Raw genomic sequence first — 19,914 nt, forward strand, 5'->3', positions numbered from 1 at the left:
CGATCCTAGGTCTCCAGGATCAGGTCCTGGGCTGAAGGCGGCGCTAAACCACTGAGCCTCCTGGGCTGCCCTCATTGTGGCTTTAATTTGCATTTCCCTGAACAGGCATGATGTGGAGCATCTTTTCATATACTTACTTGCCAATTGTATATTTTCTGTGGCGAGGGATCCATTTAAATCTTTGGCACATTTTAAAAATCTGGTTGTTTTCTTACTGTTAACATTTAAGAGTTCCTTGTATTTTTTCCAGCTTTATTGAGAATAATTGACATAAAACTGTATATATTTAAACTGCACAAGTGATGATTTGATATACATATACATTGTGAAATGATCATCAGGAACACGTTGATTGACATGTCTGTCATCTCACATAGTTAACTCTTTTATTTGTGTGTGTGATGAGAACACTGTGAATTTACCTTCAGCCAATTTCAAGTATACACTATTATATTATTAACTATAGTAACCATACTGTACATTAGATATTCAGAAATCGTTCATTTTATAATTGAGAGTTTGAGCTACATCTCCCCATTTCTTCTTTTCCCTAGCCCGTGGAAACCACAATCCTATTGTTTCTATGAGATTGACTTTAAAAAAAAAATGTTCACATATAAGTGAGATCATACAGTATTTGTCTCTCTCTATATGGTTTATTTTACTTAGCATAATGTACTCCAGGTTCACCTACGCTGTTGCAAATGGAAGAATTTCCTTTTTTTTTAAAGGTGTAATAATAAAGGTGGAAATCCAGTGTGTGTGTGTGTGTGTGTGTGTGTGTGTATTTATCACATTTTCTTTATCCATTCATCTGGATATTTAAGTTGTTTCTGTATTTTGGTTATTGTGAATAATGCTGCAATGAGCATGGGGTGCATATATGTTTTCAAATTAATATTTTTGTTTTCTTCAGATAAATACCTGGAAGTAGGATTGCTGGATATGGTTGTTCTCTCTCTCTCTCTTTCTGAAAAACCTCCATACTGTTTTCCAGAATGACTATACTAATTTATATTTCCAATAACAGTGTGTAAAGGTTCCCCTTTCTCCACATCTTCTCCAAAACTTATCTCTTCTCTTTTTCTTCTGTTAAATTTTTATTTTTATTTTATTTTTATTTTTTTTCACTTCAATGATTTATTTATTTATTTATTTATTTTTTACATATTTTTTAATTGGAGTTCAATTTGCCAACATACAGCATAACACCCAGTGCTCATCCCATCAAGTGCCCCCCTCAGTGCCTGTCACCCAGTCACTCCCATCCCCCGCTCACCTCCCTTTCCACCACCCCTTGTTCGTTTCCCAGAGTTAGGAGTCTCTCATGGTCTGTCTCCCTTTCTGGTATTTCCCACTCATTTTTTCTCCTTTCCCCTTTATTCCCTTTCACTATTTTTTATATTCCCCAAATGAATGAGAACATATAATGTTTGTCCTTCTCCGATTGACTTATTTCACTCAGCATAATACCTTCCAGTTCCATCCACGTCGAAGAAAATGGTATTTGTCGTTTCTACCATCTCTTTTCTTTTTGATAATTGTCATTCTAACAGATATTAGGTGATATCTCATGGTTTTGATTTTCATTTCCCTGATGATTAGTGATGTTGAACACCTTCTCATGTACCTATTGGCTATTTGTACATCTTCTTTGGAAAAATGTCCATTCAGGTTCTTTGCCCATTTTTGAGCTGGATTGTTTTTCTACTACTGAGTTGTATGAATTCCGTATATGTTTTGAATATTAACTTTTTTAATATTAACTTTTTATCAGATGTATAATTTATAAATATTTCCTCTCATGATGTAGGTGGCCTTTTCATTTTATTATTTTCTTTACAGTACAGAAACTTTCAGTTTGATGTAGTCTCACTTATTTATCTTAGCTTTTGTCGTCTATGCTTTTCGCATCATATCCAAAAAAATCATTGCCAATACAGTATCAAGAAGCTTTCCCCCTATGTTTTCTTCTAGAAAATTTATGGTTTTAGGTCTTTCTTAACTCTTTAATCCACTTTGAGCTTTTTTTTTTTTTTGTAAGTGTTGCAAGGTAGAGAGATCCAGGTTCATTCTTTTGCATGTGGATATCCAGTTTCCTTAGCACCATTTATTGAAGAGACTGTCCTCTCCCCATTGTGCATTATTATTAAAGAATAGTTGACAATATATGTGTAGATTTATTTCTGGGCTTTCCATTCTGTTCCATTTGTGTATAGGCCTATTTTTATGCCAATACTATACTGTTTTAGTCACTGTATTTTTGTAATATTCTTTGAAATCAGGGAGTATGATGCCTTCAGCTTTGTTTTCTTCAAGATAGTTCAGTTATTTGCGATCTCTTGTGGTTCCATATTAGTTTTCAGATTGTTTTTTCTATTTCTGTGAAAAATATCATTGAAATTATTTTTCAAGGTTTTTTTTTTTCAATTTTATTAAGATATAATTGACAAGGATGCCTGGATGGCTCAGCAGTTGAACATCTGCCTTTGGCTCAGGATGTGATACTGGAGTCCCAGGATTGAGTCCTGCATTGGGCTCTGCATGGAACCTGCTTTTCCTCTCTCTTCCTATGTCTCTGCCTCTCTCTGTGTGTCTCTCATGAATAAATAAATAGAATCTTTTTTTAAAAAAAGATATAATTGAAATAAATCACTGTATAAGTCTAGAGTGTATAGTATAATGGTTTGACTTACATATATTGTGAGATTATTACTGCAATAAGTTTAGTTAACATCCATTATCTCATATAGATTTATTAAAAAGAGAAATTAGAAAAAATAAAAAGGAAAAGAAAATATAATTCTTTTCTTTGTGATGAGCTCTCCTAGGATGTACTCTCAACAACTTTTATATATGTCATATAGCAGTGTTAACTACAATCATCATGTTGTACATTACATCTCTGGTACTTATCTTGTGACTGGAAATTTGTACTGTTTGACCACCTTTCTCCACTTCCTTCACCACTACCCCCTACTACCCCCTCCCCCCTCCCCCTCCCCCCTCCCCCTCTCCCCTCCCCCCTCCCCCCTCCTTTGTTTTTTTTCCCCCCCTCCTTTGTATAGCTACCCCTCCTCTCTTTTAGTTTCTGTTTGCATGGCATATATTTTTCTTTCTTTCTTTTTTTTTTAAGATTTTATTTATTTATTCATGAGACACACACACACACACACACACACACACACAGATTGGCAGGGACACAGGCAGAGGGAGAAGCAGGCTCCATGCAGGGAGCCGGATGTGAGACTCGATCCCTGGTCCCCAAGATCACACCTCGGGCTGCAGGCGGCGCTAAACTGCTGCGCCACCGGGGCTGCCCTGGCATATATTTTTCTACTCCTTCACCTTCAGCCTATATTTGTCCTTAAAACTAAAGTGAGTCTTTTGTAGGCAGCATACAGTTAGGTCTGTTTGTTTCACCCATTCAGCCTCTTTCTATGTCGTTTGATTGAAGAATTTAATCCCCTTACATTTAGAAAAATTATGGATAGATAAGAACTTATTATTGCCATTTTGTCAGTTTCCTGCTTGTTTTGTAATTTCTTTGTTCCCTTTTTCCTCCCTTACTGTCTTCCTTTGTGATATTTTTTTTGTAGTAGTAGTAGTGTGCTTTGATTCTTTTCTCTTTATTTTTAGTGTAGCTACTATAGGTTTTGCTTTGTGCTTACTATGAGACTTTCATGATACATCTTATAATGGTCTATATTAAATGAATAACAATTTAAATTAAATTGCTTAAAATAAGGGCTACATATTTACTTGCCCTCCCACACACATATTTTATATTATGAATGTTGCAGTACAACTTTTCCTATTGGACAGCCACTAAAAGAATATTTAGCTATAGGTATTGTTCTTTTTAACACTTTTGTGTTTTAGTCTTTACACTAGCGTACAAAGCAATTTCCACACCATCATTCCAGTATTAGAGTATTGTAAATGTGACTATATATTTACCTTTACCAGAAATTTTAAACTTTCATATGTTTTCTGATTATTAATTTGTAAATCTTTGTTTCAGTTTAAAGAGCTCCCTTTAGCAGTTCTTAAAAGGAAGGTCCAGTGGTGATGAATTCTTTCAGATTTTGTCTGGGAAGAGATCAATATTTCTAAAACAGAAATTGTTTACACCAATCCCCTGCCTCCAATGGTTCTCTATTGGTTTTAGGATAAAGTAAAAATCCTTTAACATTGCTTATCAAAGTCCTTCGTGGGCAGCCTTCTCTCTGCTTCATCATTCTGCTTCTCCATGGTGCTAAACGACAGAGCTGAAATTTGAACCCAGATAATTGATTTCCAAGTAATAATATTCTTAATTGCTTCCCTGCATTGTCCCAGCAGTGAGCCATAATGAATCTCTTTCATTGTCTCCCAGGAACTATGCTCTTATCTTTAGGTTTTGCTACATGCTCTTGCCTCTGCTTGGAACTTTCTCTGGTCATTGTTTAGGCTTGGAAAACTCCCTTATTTTATCTTTCAGATCTCAGCTTAGAAGTTTCGGTGTCTTACATACAGCTTTACATAATTCCCCAAGTCTGGGTCAGAAGATCTTGCCTTATATTCCTTTAAATTCCTTTTCTTCCCTTGACATATAACTTCTTCCTTATATTATAACGGCAAATTTATTTACTTCCTTGGCAGGAATTTAGATTCTGTGATTTCAAGAACTGTGATTTTCCTACGGATAATTACATCTCCAAGGCTTACTGCATAGTAGGCACTGGAAACATATTTGTTGTATAAACGAACAGAAGACAGACAATTCCTTAATAATGTATTCTCCTATTCTGGACATTGTTAGATACTTAATTCTGGGGGTTGGGAAGGTAATACTAGACTTATTTTCCTGTTTGGATCTCTTATGGGGGCGATTCAAAGCACAGCCTCGAAAGAACTGAAAGGCAGAGAGATGCTCAGGAGAAACAGAGACAAGGCCAGAGCTGCAGTGGGAGGAGGCAGGTATGCTTTACTCTTAGAGCTTTTGCCTCAGTGGCCCTTTCGCGGGCAGAACGGTATTTTGGCTCAGTGGAGCCACACCTCCCCTAGGGGGCGTCTGTGAGCCCAGGGCGGGGGGGGGGGGGCTACCTCTCCAGCCAGGACCCGCCTCACAGCGGGCAATATCGCGATACTTCGTCCACTAAGAGGTTATCGCGATACCGCCTCCCCCGGCCCCGAGTGGTCGCGTTTGACAGCTTCCCAGGGGTCATCGAAAGTTCAGGAATTTTTTAGGTCTTCGAATGGGCACTGACCTTCCAACGCGTGTTCACCCTCTGGGCTTGTCTTTCCGTGGGGCCCTGAACACCGGACTGGCCTGGACAGAGCCCGTGGGAGAATGGGGGCCGCCTGGCTGGAGTTCCTGCGAGGAAAGATGCTCGCGAGGGCAAGAGCCCACCCGCGGCCCTCGGGAATCGTCGTGTGCCCGGGGGGGGGGGGAGGGGGCGGGGCGGGGCCGAGGCGGCACTTCGGCGGGAAAACCAGGATTGGCAAACGCGAGAAAGCTCTGCTTCCAGAAAAAGAGGGACCCGGGAGGGGATTATTTTTCGCGGCCAGCGATGGAGAAGAGCCCTCGGGTCCGTGGACAGAGGAGGCCGACGGACCTGACATCTGGCCGCCGCCTGAGGGCCCTGGGTCGAGATCCGAGGGCAGCAGGTGGCAGCCAGGAGACAGGTGAGCACCCCCCGCCTTTGAAGACTCCTAGAGGGACTAACGGAGGAGGGGGGTATCCCGAGGAGATATGGACTCCTGTTAATCGGTGGCTCTGGGACTGAGGAGGAGAGGGTGGATAGCACTCCGCTGACCAACCGAGTTACAAAGTGTGGATATAAAATCTCCTTAGAAATAACGATAGCACTGGAGTGAACATCCGAGTTTATTTGCTGAGCCCGAGTCTAGAGGTTTAGGTATGTGTATGTCTTGTATTTCCTCTCCTCATTGTTCCCTTCTTACTTCCATTAAGCCAGGGGTTCTTAACTCTAGGATTTTGGTGATTCATAAGCTAGGATGGAAGGAAAATCACTTATTTTGTTACACCTCTGAATCAAGTTTTGCATTTTCATCAGTTATGAAACTAAACCATGGAAATATTAGCAGTACCTGTGACAATGTCATCAGTAGAAATCATGCAGTAGGGGCGCCTGGGTGGCTCAGTGGTTGAGCATCTGCCTTGGGTTCAGGTTGTGATCCAGGGGCCGTGGGATTGAGTCCCACATCAGGCTCCCCGCAGGGAGCCTGCTTCTGTCTCTGCCTCTCTGTGTGTCTCTCATGAATAAATAAATAAAATCTTTACCAAAAAACAAAAACAAAAACAACCCCCCCCCAAAAAAAAAGAAAAAAGAAAGAAATGGTAACAGTACTTGTACATTTGACCATAGAAATCTCAGATGTTGACGTTCACATCGTGAATGTTTAGAAATAGTCGTGCTCACTACTGTGAAATTTTGATTTGCCACTTGATCTTTTATTCAATGAATTAACATTGATACATTTGATGCTATGTCACTAATTTAAAAAAATTATAACTATAATTCAATATAATCGGTTTCTTTTGCAAATTTCTCATCCATTCCTAATCTTACTATGGTGCATAGAAGGAAAATTGGTGCCAATCTTAAGAAAGTGAATGGCCCAAATCATTGTACCACAAATATTTTTATAATTTAGGTGTTTACCAGTTTTTTTTATTGTTTACCAGTTTTTTTCTACAAAACTGAAGGAACACCTACTATAGTTCTTAATTGATAGATAATTAAAAGTAATATTTAATAAGAGATCACTGCGATTTGGTATATAACTCTAGAGAAGATCAAAGAGGTCATATTGCCATAAGAAAATGAAAAAAAAAAAAAAAGAAAATGATTACTATTCCCGTTTACTTATTTATGTAAACAAACTTTCTCAGAGTTTATATTTAAACATAAATTTAAAAAAGGGAAGTGATTGATTTTATACATTGACTAATACTAAGTGCATAAATATAAAGTAAAAGCCACATTTCATCTCACTAAGATATATGATACCAAAATTTTTCCTGTGTTTAATATCTATATAAATTATATTTATACTGTTTGGCTCAACTGGGTACTAATTGTCATGACAGTGTCATTCAAAAGAAATTTTTAAAAGAGATTTTAATTATTTATGAGAGAGAGAGAGAGACTGTGTGAGCAGGGGTGAGGAGCAGAGGGAGATGGAGAAGCAGGGAGCCCAATGTGGGACTTGATCCCAGGACCCCGGGATCATGACCTGAACTAAAAGCAGAAGCTTAACAGACTGAGGCACCCAGGTGCTCCTCCAAATACATTTTTTTTAATACTTTGAGTCTTGGCTTCTGGCAAGATGCGGGAAGAGTAGAGGTCCTCAACTCAACTGGCCCCACAAACTTACCTAGATAACTTTCAAAAACATTCTGAACACCTGCAAATTCAACCTGAGATTTAAAGAGAGAACAGCTGGAATGCTACAGAGAGAAAAGTTTTTGCTTCTAACAAGATAGGAAGGCAAAAAAAAAAAAAAAAAAAAGTAAGTAAGTAAGTAGGGGAGGGGAACTGCACGTAGCCAGGCTAAAGCAGAGCTGCGAAAGCCTCTGGGGTACAAAAGCCCAGCCCTGAAGAAGTGTGAACTTTAAAAATCCACACCAGAGTTTTCTCTGACGGAAAAGTGCTTAGCAGGGAAATTGGGCAGAATTGCAGGAGGGGCAGTGAAGCCTCAAGATTCCCAGAGTCACTAAAAGAGGAGGGGTGCCTGAGGGAAAGCTCATCATAAACCGAGGTCCAATATCGGTAAACGGCTGGAGCGCTGCAGCCCTCCAGGGCATTTGGGAGAAGCCAATTGGTTAGGTGGGCTGGCTCCGGATGCAGGTGGCTGTACCCTGTTCCCTTTGGGAGAGGTGGTCCCCAGGAGCACAGGTCCAGCGGCACAGGGTCCCTGATCCCAGGGCGCCCAAGCAGACAAAGCCAGTGATCCTGTGATCCCCCTGGGACAAGTGTAAGCGAGGAGGGCATAGGAAAGTAAGAACTCTCCTGCTACGGTGCCCTGCAAGCTGTGCAGATCAGTGTACCTGGGCCTGCCCCCAGGAGCATCTAGACCAGTGAGGACTGGGAGACTGTGGTTAGTTACTCACAGGGAGTTCACCTCCAGAGATGGAAATCTGGCTACTGCCATTGTTGTTTTTCCTCTTTTACCTTGTGCCTGGGAGAAGGAACAAAGTTCTCACAGGATAAACAGCTCACACAGAGCCCAGCACCTGGCACGGGGTGGGGCATTTCTGCCCAGGCACAGACACCTGAGAATCAGCACAGCAGACCCTCCCTACCCCCCACAGAAGAACTGCTGGAAGTACAAGGGAAAAGCAAGTGATTGGCCAAGCAGTGCTGGAAAGCTCCAGGACTGAGGGAAAATAGTATATAGAACTAGAGGGTCCTTTTTTTTTTTTTCCCATTTCTATTCATTTTTATATCCGGCTAAAAATTTTCAATATTTTTTTCTCTTTTCCCACCTTAACTACAGTATTTTATCAGCTCTTCACTTTTAGTTTTTTTTCCTTTTTGACTTTCATATTTCTACAATTACATGTCTTAGATATATTTTTCACTTCTGGATTCCCTTCAACGTATTCAATTTAATTTTGGTAGATATACAGAATATGGGTTTTTGTTTTTTGTTTTTTTCTGCCTCATTTTGTTTTACAGTGGTGGAAGTTAGTACCTTCTAAAACATGACCAGTATTCACCCAGAACCAAGTGGAACACTGTGTTGGTTCATTCTGTAAGATTGTATTATCTCTTCCTTCCCATTCTGCCCTCCTCTTTTATCTTGTTTATATTTTGGTGGTCAATGTTGGGGCTTTATATAAGCATTGCTGGTTTATATAAATTTGGGATTGAGCATCTTCTAACATACAGAACAAAATACACTCAGAACCAAAAGAATAACCCTCTAGGACCCCCTCAGGTAGATTACATTCTCTCTCCGCTATTGCTTCCTCACCATCCCCACCCTTTTTTTTCTCTTTTCCTCTTTTCTTTACTTTTTTCTTCTTCTTTGTTTTTGGCTTTTTATTTTTACTACTCTGTTTTAAAATTTGTTTTCACTTTAGTGGTCCTTTTGCTTTATTTTGTTCTGTTCTTCTTTATATGTTATTTTCTGGCCTCTGACCTCTTTAGAATCACCTAGGGTGTATTTTACTCAGGTCATGGTTGATATTTTTGACTCGGCCTACTCATACAGCCACTCTGCACTAGACAAAATGACTAGAAGGAAGAATTCACCACAAAAGAAAGAACCAGAAACAGTGCTCTCTGCCACAAAGTTATAGAATTTGGATTTGCAATATGATGTCAGAAATTCAATTCAGAAGCACAATTATAAAGCTACTGGTGGCTCTGGAAAAAAGCATAAAGGACTCAAGAGACTTTGTTACTGCAGAATTGAGATCTAATCAGGCCAAATTAATAATAGATTAAATGAGATGCAATCAAAATTGGATGTTCTAACTGCTAGGGTTAATGAGGTGGAAGAGAGAGTGAGTGACATAGAAGACAAGTTGATGGTAAGGAAGGAAGCTGAGGAAAAAAGAGAAAAACAAGAGACCATGATGAAAGGCTTAGGGAAATAAATGATAGCTTGAGAAGGAAGAATATACATCTAATTGTGATTCCAGAAGAGGCTGTGAGACAGAGATTGAGAGAAAGAGAGAGGACCACAAAGTGTATTTGAACAAATCATAGCTGAGAATTTTCCAAATCTGGGGAAGGAAACAGGCATTCAGATCCAAGAGATAGAAAGGACCCCCCCAAAAAAAATCAATAAAACCATCAACACCTTGACATTTAATAGTGAAACTTGCAAATTTCAAAGATAAAGATAAAATTCTAAAGCACTGCGAGACAAGAGTTTCTTAACTTACATGGGGAGAAATATCAGATTAACAGCAGACTTCTCCACAGAGACCTGGCAGGCCAGAAAGGGCTACGTGATATATACAGGTTACTAAATGAGAAAAACATGCAGCCAAGAATACTTTATCCAGCAAGGCTGTCATTCAGAATAGGAGAGATAAAGAGCTTCCAGGATAGGCAGAAACTGAAAGAATATGTGACCACCAAACCAGCTCTGCAAGAAATATTAAGGGGAACCCTGTAAAAGAAAGAGGGAACCCAAAGAAATAATCCAATCCCAAAAACAGGAACTGAATAGGTAATATGATGACACTAATTCATATCTTTCAATAGTTACTATTCAATAGTTACTATGTGAATGGGCTAAATGATCCCATCAAAACACACAGGGTATCGGACTGGATAAAAAAGCAAGACCCATCTATATGCTGTCTATAAGAGACTCATTTTTTTTAAAGAACTCATTTTAGACCTGAGGACACCTCCAGCCTGAAAGTGAAGGGGTGGAGAACCATTTATCATTCAAGTGGTCCTCAAAAGAAAGCTGGGGTAGCAATCCTCATATCAGATAAATTAGAGTTTATACCAAATACTGTAGTAAGAGATGAAGAGGGACACTATATCATAATTAAAGGGCCTATCCAACAAGAAGACCTAACAATCATGAATATTTATGCCCATAATGTGGGAGCTGCCAGGTATATCATTCAATTAATAACCAAAGTAAAGAGATACTTAGATACTAATACACTAATAGTAGGAGATTTCAACACAGCACTTTATGCAAATGACAGATATTCTAAGCATAGCAACACCAAAGAAACAAGGGCTTTAAATGATACACTGGACCAAATAGATTTGGTATATATACAGAACTTTCCATCCAAACACAACTGAATACACATTCTTCTCAAGTGCACATGAAACTTTCTCCAGAATAGACCACATATTGGGTCACAAATCAGGTCTCAACTCTTACCAAAAGATTGGGATTGTCCCCTACATATTTTCAGACCACAATGCTTTGAAACTAGAACTCAATCACAAGAAGAAATTTGGAAAAAATTCAAACACATGGATGTTAAAGAGCATCCTACTAAAAGATGAATGGGTCAACCAGGAAATTAGATAAGAATTTAAAAGATTCATGGAAACTAAAGAAAATGAAGATACAACCGTTCAAAAATCTTTGGGATACAGCAAAAGCAGTCCTTTCTTTAAAAAAAAAAATTATTGGAGTTCAATTTGCCAACATACAGCATAACACCCAGTGCTCATCCCACCAAGTGCCCCCCAGTGCCCATCCCCAGTCACCCCAACCCCCTGCCCACCTCCCCTTCCACTACCCCTTGTTCATTTCCCAGAGTTAGGTGTCTCTCATGTTTTGTCACTCTCACCGGTATTTTCACTCATTTTCTCTCCTTTCCCTTTATTCCCTTTCACTAATTTTCACATTCCCCAAATGAATGAGACCATAGAATGTTTGTCCTTTTCCAATTGACTTATTTCACTCAGCATAATACCTTCCAGGTCCCTCCATGTCGAAGCAAATGGTGGGTATTTGTCGTTTCTAATGGCTGAGTAATATTCTATTGTATACATATACCACATCTTCTTTATCCATTCATCTTTCGATGGACACTGAGGCTCCTTCCACAGTTTGGCTATTGTAGACATTGTTGCTATAAACATTGGGGTGCAGGTGTCCCGGCATTTCACTGCATCTGTATCTTTGGGGTAAATCCCCAGCAGTGCAATTGCTGGGTCGTAGGGCAGATCTATTTTTAACTCTTTGAGGAACCTCCACACAGTTTTCCAGAGTGGCTGTACCAGTTCACATTCCCACCAACAGTGCAAGAGGGTTCGCCTTTCTCCACATCCTCTCCAACATTTGTTGTTTCCTGTCTTGTTAATTTCCCCCATTCTCACTGGTGTGAGGTGGTATCTCACTGTGGTTTTGGTTTGTATTTCCCTGATGGGCATGATGCGGAGCATTTTCTCATGTGCTTGTTGGCCATGTCTATGTCTTCCTCTGTGAAATTTCTGTTCATGTCTTTTGCCCATTTCATGATTGGATTGTTTGTTTCTTCAGCAAAAGCAGTCCTAAGAGGGAAATACATTGCAATACAAGCCTCTCTCAAAAAATTGGAAAAAAAATCAAATACACAAGCTAACCTCACACCTGAAGGAACTGGAGAAAGAACAGTAAATAAAACCTACACCAAGCAGAAGAAGAGAGATAATAAAGATTTGAGCAGAACTCAATGAAATAGAGACTAGAAGAACTGTAGAAAAGATCAACAAAACCAGGAGTTGGTTCTTTGAAAGAATGAATAAGATAGATAAACCATTAGCCAGCCTTATTAAAAAGAAAAAAACCTCAAATGGAGAGATCACAACCAACACTAAGGAAATACAAACGATTTTAAAAACATATTATGAGCAGCTATATGCCAACAAATTAGGCAATCTAGAAGAAATGGATGCATTTCTGAAAAATCACAAATTACCAAAACTGGAACAGGAAGAAACAGAAAACCTGAACAGGCCAATAACCAGTGAGGAAATTGAAGCAGTCATCAAAAACCTTCCAAGACACAAAAGTCCAGGGCCAGGTGGCTTCCCAGAATTCTATCAAATATTTAAAGAAGAAAAAATACCTATTCTACTAAAGCTGTTTTGAAGGATGAAAAGGGAAGGAATACTTCCAAACTTTATGAGGACAGCATTACCTTGATTTCAAAGCCAAAGAGCCCACCAAGAAGGAGAATTATAGACCAATATCCCTGATGAACACAGATACAAAAATTCCCAACAAGATACTAGCCAATAGGATCCAACAATACATTAAGAAGATTATTCACCATGACCAAGTGGGATTTATCCCCAGGATGCAAGGGTGGTTTAACACTTGTAAAACAATCAACGTGATAGATCACATCAACAAGAGAAAAAACAAGAACCATATGAACCTTTCAATAGATGCATAGAAAGCATTTGACAAAATGCAGCATCCATTCCTGTCTAAAGCTCTTCAGAGTTTAGGGATAGAGGGAACATTCCTCATTTCTTAAAAGCCATTTATGAAAAGTCCACAGCAAATATCATTCTCAATGGGGAAAAACTGAGAGCCTTTCCCCTAAGGCCAGGAACACAACAGGGATGTACAATCTCACAAGAAGAAATAAAAGGCGTTCAAATTGGCTAAGAAGTCAAACACTCCCTCTTCGCAGATGACATGATATTGTACATAGAAAACCCAAAAGACACCACCCCAAGATTGCTAGAACTCATACAGCAATTCAGCAATGTGGCAGGATACAAAATGCCTAAAAACTAGGGGCATTTCTATACACTAACAATGAGACTGAAGAAAGAGAAATTAAAGGATTCAGTCCCATTTACAATTGCACCCAAAAGCATAAGATACCTAGGAATAAACCTAACCAAAGAGGTAAAGGATCTACACCCCAAAACCAAAGAACACTTCTCAAAGAAATTGAGGAAGACACAAAGAGATGGAAAAATATTCCATGCTCATGGATTGGAAGAATAAATATTGTGAAAATGTCTATGCTACCCAAGGCAATGCAGTCCCTACCAAAATACCATGGACTTTCTTTACAGAGTTGGAACAAATAATCTTAAGATTTGTACAGCATCAGAAAGACCCTGAATAGCCAGAGGAATATTGAAAAAGAAACCAATGCCAAGGGTTATCACAATGCTGGATTTCAAGCTGTACTACAAAACTGTGATCATCAGGATAGTGTGGTACACAAAAACAGACACATAGATCAATGGAACAGAACAGAGAACCCAGAAATGGGCCTTCAACTCTATGGTCAAAGTAATATTCGACAAAGCAGGAAAGAATATCCACTGGAAAAAGGACAGTCTATTCAATAAATGGTTTGGGGAAATTGGACAGTCACGTGCAGAAGAAGGCAACTAGACCATTCTCTTACACCATACACTAAGATAAACTCAAAATGATTAAAACAGGGCAGCCCCAGTGGCTCAGCGGTTTGGCGCCGCCTTCAGCCTGGGGCGTGATCCTGGAGACCCGGGGTCGAGTCCCGCGTCAGGCTCCCTGCACGGAGCCTGCTTCTCCCTCTGCCTGTATCTCTGCCTCTCTCTCTCTATGACTCTCATTAATAAATGAATAAAATCTTTTTAAAAATTGTTAAAAAATGATTGAAACATCTAAATGTGAGACAAGAATCCATCAAAATCCTAGAAGAGAACACAGACAACAACTTTTTTTAACTTGCCCACTGTAATTTCTTGGAAGATACATCTTTGAAGGCAAAGGAAACAAAAGCAAAAATGAACTATTAGGACTTAATCAGGTTAAAAATCTTCTGCACAGCAAAAGAAACAGTCAACAAAACTAAAAGACAACCTACAGAATGTGAGAAGGTATCTGCAAATGACATAAAGGGCTAGTATCCAAGATCTATAAAGAACTTATTAAACTCAACACCCAAGAAGTGAAAAATACAATCATGAAATGGACAGAAGACATGAACAGAAATTTCACCAAAGAAGACCTACACATGGCCCACAAGCACATGGGAAAATGCTCTGCATCACTTGCCATCAGGGAAATACAAATCAAACCAAAATGAGATACCACCTCACACCAGTGAGAATAGTGAAAATTAACAAGACATGAAACAAATATTGGAGAGGCTGTGGAGAGGGAGCCCCCTTGCACTTTTGGTGGGAATGCAAACTGGTGCAGCCACTCTGGAAAACAGTGTGGAGGTTCCTCAAAAAGTTAAAAATAGAGCCTATGACCCAGCATTTGCACTACTGGGTATTTACCTCAAAGATACAGATGTAGTGAAATGCCGGGACACCTGCACCCCAATGTTTATAGCAGCAATGTCCACAATAGCCAAAATATGGAAGGAGCCTCGGTGTCCTTTGACAGATGAATGGATAAAGAAGATGTGGTCTAAATATACAGTGGAATATTACTCAGCCATCAGAAGAGATGAATACCCACCATTTGCTTCAACATGAATGGAACTGGAGGGTATTATGCTGAGTGAAGTAAGTCAATTGGAGAAGGACAATCATCATATGGTTTCACTCATACGGGCAATATAAGAAATAGTGAAAGGGATTATGAGGGAAAGGAGGGGAACTGAGTGAGAAAAATTAGGGAGACAAACGATGAGAGACTCCTAACTCTGGGAAGTGAACGAAGGGTTGCGGAAGGGGAAGTGGGGAGGGGGATGAGGTAGCTGGGTGATGGGCACTGAGGAGGGCACTTGATGGGATGGGCACTTGGTGTTATATGTTGGCAAATTGAACTTCAATAAAAACAAATACATAAAAGCACTTTGAGTCTTATGGTTGTGATAAGTGACACCTTGATTTTGGAGTTCTGACCTCCAGAACTGTGGGAGAATTAATTTCTGTTTAAACCATCAAGGCTATGGTAACATGTAACAGCAGCCACAGGAAGATACAGAGGGTTTATAATGTAATGAAAATATTCAGTTTTGGTAGATAATGCCATATAGTTTTCTAGAGTGATTGCACTGATTTACACTCCCAGTGGCAATGTATGAGAGTTCTGGTTGCTCTGCATCAAGGGCTGGGGGCCCGATATGAGTCAGTCTAAATATTTTAGTCTTTATAGGCCAAATGGACTTGTGGCAAGTACTCAGCTCTGTCATTGTAGCATGAAAGAACCCATAGATGATACATAAATGAATGAGCATGGCTGCTTTCAATAAAGCTTTATTTAGAAAAATAGGTGGTGGGTCCTGGTTTGCTGACCCTTCCTCTATATCCTTGTCAACACTTGGTATTTTCTGTTCTTTTCATTTTAGCCTTTCCAGTCAATGTGTACTAGTATTTCTTTATGGTTTTAAATCACATGTTCTTGGTGACTGATGAAGTCACCTTTTCAGGTGTTTATTTAGATGTACTCTTGTGAAATGCTTTTTTGCTCCTTTTTATTTATTTATTTAAAGATTTTGTTTGGGGATCCCTGGGTGGTGCAGTGGTTTAGCGCCTGCCTTTGGCCCAGGGTGCGATCCTGGAGACCTGGGATCGAATCCCACGTTGGGCTCCCGGTGAATGGAGCCTGCTTCTCTCTCTGCCTGTGTCTCTGCCTCTCTTTCTCTCTGTGTGACTATCATAAATAAAAATAAAAATAAAGAAAAAAACAAAATCTTTTTGTTTATTCATGAAAGACACACAGAAAGAGAGAGACAGATTCATAGGCAGAGGGAGAAGCAGACTCCCTACAGGGAGCCCGATGCAGGACTTGATCCCAGGACCCTGGAATCACAACCTGGGTCAAAGGCAGATGCTCAACCACTGAGCCATCCATGTGCCCCTGCTCATTTTTATTTTTATTTATTTTATTTTATTTTTTTCCTGCTCATTTTAAAAATAAGGTTGAGATATAACTATAAAACTCAGCGGTTTAGCACCTGCCTTTGGCCCAGGGCGCAATCCTGGAGCCCCAGGATCGAGTCCCACGTCAGGCTCCCTGCATGGAGCCTGCCTCTCCCTCTGCCTGTGTCTCTGCCTCTCTCTCTATGTCTATCATAAATAAATAAATAAAATCTTTAAAAAACTCATTCTTTTAAAGTAATAATTCATTGGTCATTAGTATATTCAGAGTTGTGTAACCATCATCACTACCTAATTTTAGAACAAGAAAAAAACCAACCTATACCCATTAACAATTACTCTCCATTCCTTCTCCTAGCTCCTGGCAACCACTAATCTATTTTCTGTCTCTATGGATTTCTGAACATTTCATACAAGTGGAATCATACAATATGTGATCTTTTGTGTCTGGCTTCTTTCACTTAACATGATGTTTTCAAAGTTTATCCATGTTGTAACATATATTGTTACTTCATTCCTTTTTATGGCCAGATCACATTCCATTGTATTGGATACGACATATTTTGTTTACCCATTTGCCAGTGGATTGGGAGTTTGGATTGATTCCAATTTGGCTATTATGAATAATGATGCTATAAACATTCATGTACAAGTTTTTGTGTGGGTGTATGTTTTTTAAATTCTCTTGGGTATATACCTAGTGGTAGACTTGCTAGGTCACATGGTAACTTTATGTTTAACATTTTTGGGACTGCCAGACTGTTTCCAAAGCAGGTGAATAATTTTGCAATCCTACCAGGAACATCTAAGGGTTCCAATTTCTTCATATCCTCACTATTGTTTGTTATTGTCTGTCTTTTTTCATTATAGCCACCTCATGGGTGTGAATTGGTGTTTCATTGGGGTTTTGATTTATATTTCCTTAATGACTAATGATGTTGAGCATCTTTTCATGGTTTAATGACCAATTGTATGTATTCTTTGGAGAAATATATATTTCAGTTCTCTGGCCACTTTTTAATTGAGTTGTCCATTTTTAAATTTTGTCTGATTTCTTTATAGATTATGGATACAAGTCTCTTATGTTATATATGATTTGCAATATTATCTCCCATTCTGTGGTTTATCTTTTTTACTTTCTTGATGGTGCCCTTGAAACACAAAGTATTGTATTTTGATGAAAACTGATTTATCTAATTTTTCTTTTGTCACTTGGGCTTTTAGTGTCATATCTAAGAAATCATTTCATAATTCAAATTACAATGATTTCCACTCATGTTTACTCCTGAGTTTTATAGTTTCAAAACTGCTCTTACATTTAGGCATTTGATCCTTTTTGAGATCATTTTTTGTGTATAGCATTAGGAAAGGGCTCAACTTCATTCTTTTGCATGTGGATATCCAGTTATACCAACATGTGTTGAAAAGACTTTCCTGCACTGAATGATCCTGGTAACACAATTGAAAATCAGTTGACTATATATAAGAGGTTTATTTTGAACTTTCAGTTTTGTCAGTTTTGTCTTGTTGGTCTGTATGTCTGCTTTATGCCAGTATTGATTACTGTAGCTTTGCTACAGTAATTTTGATGTCTGGAAGCATCATTCTTCCAACTTTGTTCTTTTTCTAGGTTGTTTTGGCCACTTCCGGTGGTCACCCTTGCTTATCAAGTACTGAAAAAAAAGATAGCTGGGATTTTGACATGGATTGTGTTGAATCTATAGATCAATTTTGGAGTATTACCAACCTAATAATAGGAAGTTTTTCACTCCATGAACATTGGAACAGGTGATGTTCTTCCATTTATTTAGGACTACTACAGTTTCCTTCAACAATGTCTTGTAGGTTTCAGTGTACAGGTTTTATACTTCTTTTGTTAAATTTATTACTAGGTATTTTATTCTTGTTAATGCTACTATAGATGGGTTTTTTTTCTTAATTACATTTTTAGGAGTTCATTGTAAAAGTGTATAGAAACACAATTTATTTTTGTATATAGGTCTTCTATCCTGCAACATTCTGAACTTGTTTATGAATTCTAATTGTTTTGTCATTGTGAATAGAGATCATTTTACTTCTTCCAATCTGGATGCTTTTAAATTCTTTTTCTTGCTTATATGCTCTGTTTAGGTTATAACCTTCAGAAAAATGTTGAATAGAAGGGATATGAGAAGATATTTTTGCCTTGTTTCTGATTTTAGGGAGAAAGCTTTTAGACTGTTATCATTAAATATTATGTTAGTGGTGGGTTTTATTGTAGATGCCTTTTACCTACATAAGGTAATCCCCTTCTATTCCTAGTTTGTTGAGTGCTTTTAGTATGAAAAGTTGTTAAAATTTGTCTCATGCTTTCTCTGTATTTACCGAGATGATCATGTGCTTGTTGTCCTTTATTCTGTAAATGTGGTTTATTATACTGACTGATTTTCATATGTTGATAGTCTTTTTATATGTTGCTTTTTGTTCATTGTAAAATTGGGTTTTTGTTTTTTATTTGTAGGAGTTTGTTATATCTTCTCTTGGTGTCATTGCACTCTTAATGATGTCTATTCATGAGCAAAAGGTTTTACTCCTAATATAATCCAGTTTACCATTTTTTTCTTTTTCGTTAACATTTTTATGTCTTATTTAAGAAATCTTTGTTAGTCAGAGAAAGTCAGAGAAAGACCTCCAAGATTATGAAGATGTTTTCCTATATTCTTTTTCCTGTAAGATTTATTGTTTTACTTTTCACAATTAGGTCTGCAATCCATCTGGAATTGATTTTTAGGTGTTAGAGGTCAAGGTTACTTTTATTTTTATATGGATATCCAATTCACTTATCCTTACAGGACTGTCTTTTTTTTTTTTTTTTTCATGAATTAGGTGACCACATATGTTTGGGTGTGTTTCTGGGCTCTATATTTTGTTCTAATAGGGTTGAAAAGAAAAAAAAATAAACTCTTTATGTATGCTGCTCAGTTTTTGATTTTATGGCTACTCTTGAAATGGTTTAAACCATTTATTAAAATTTTAAAATTATTTTTGTTTTTATTGAGAGAGTGTGGATTTGCATGTACTAGGTGGGTGAGGGGCAGAGGGAGAGGGAGAAGGACAATCTTAAGCTCCAGGTGGGACTTGATCTCACCATCCTGAGATCATGACCTGAGCCAAAATTAAGAGTCAGATGCTTAAATGACTGAGCCACTCAGCTGGCCCAATTTATCATAATTTTTAAAGTTAAGGTGGAATTCACATAATATAAAATTAGCCATTTTAAAGTGAGCAGTCCATTGTGCATTTACAATGTGCAGTCACCACCCCATGTTTAGTTCCAAAGCATTTTTCATCATTCCCTGTACCTAGTAAGCAGATATTCTCTATATTCTTTTTCCTCCTGCTCTTGGACAACCACTACTATGTTTTCTGTCCTATGGATTTACTCTATGATTTCAGTCTGGATATTTTATATAAATTCAATTATAGACTGTGTTACTTTTTGTGCCTGGCTTGTTTCACTTAGCATAATGTTTTCTGCTTTTATCCACATTTAGCATGTATTGTTACATTGATTTTTGTTTATCCTTGCACCAATGTCTTAATTCTTAGGGTTTTATACTAAGCCTTGTTATCCCATAGTTCAGTCATTTTCTTT

The sequence above is a fragment of the Canis aureus genome, chromosome 29 (genome assembly GCF_053574225.1).
Source record: "Canis aureus isolate CA01 chromosome 29, VMU_Caureus_v.1.0, whole genome shotgun sequence".
In the NCBI taxonomy this organism is placed as follows: domain Eukaryota; kingdom Metazoa; phylum Chordata; class Mammalia; order Carnivora; family Canidae; genus Canis; species Canis aureus.